The 552-nt window shown below is 40.6% G+C and overlaps 1 non-coding gene across 1 annotated transcript; it reads right to left on the reverse strand.

The window, feature by feature from the left end:
* Positions 1–235: 235 nt before the first annotated feature.
* Positions 236–317, reverse strand: trnas-cga (transfer RNA serine (anticodon CGA)). The gene has a single exon. It is a non-coding gene; the product is annotated as a tRNA-Ser (tRNA).
* Between the last annotated feature and the right edge of the window lie 235 nt (positions 318–552).

The raw sequence follows: 552 nt of genomic DNA on the forward strand, positions 1-552 counted from the left end.
TTGTAAATGAAAGAAGAAGCCCAATGAAATTTACAATGTAGAAGAGCCTGAAACAACAAATTCTGACATTCACTCATTGTTTAATCTGAAAGTTGGAAAGACAGGACCAATATTTGTCACAGTGAAAATAAATGGCAAAACTGTTAAAATGGAAGTGGACACAGGAGTAATTGGGGAACATGCCTTCAGATATTTGAATAATTTATTCTGGTTGCAATCGGGAATAATGAGGAAACGTGGTCGGCAGGATTCGAACCTACGTGGGCAGACCCCAATGGATTTCGAATCCATCGCCTTAACCACTCGGCCACGACTACGATATTTGAATAATGGTGAACATCAATTAAGTTTAGAACAAACAGCTGCCAAACTCAAAACATAAACTTGTGAAGACATTCAAGTAAAAGGCCTAAGCAGAGTAACTGTCCATTATGGAAGCCAATCAACGGCGCTACCTGCGATGGTGGTAGCAGGTGAAGGGCCAAGCCTCCTGGGACGAAATTGGTTAAAGGAGATTAAGTTAGAATGGTCTGAAATTTTCCAGTTGAGAGC

This window comes from Cetorhinus maximus, chromosome 1, assembly GCF_964194155.1.
Source record: "Cetorhinus maximus chromosome 1, sCetMax3.hap1.1, whole genome shotgun sequence".
Classification (NCBI taxonomy): Eukaryota; Metazoa; Chordata; class Chondrichthyes; order Lamniformes; family Cetorhinidae; genus Cetorhinus; species Cetorhinus maximus.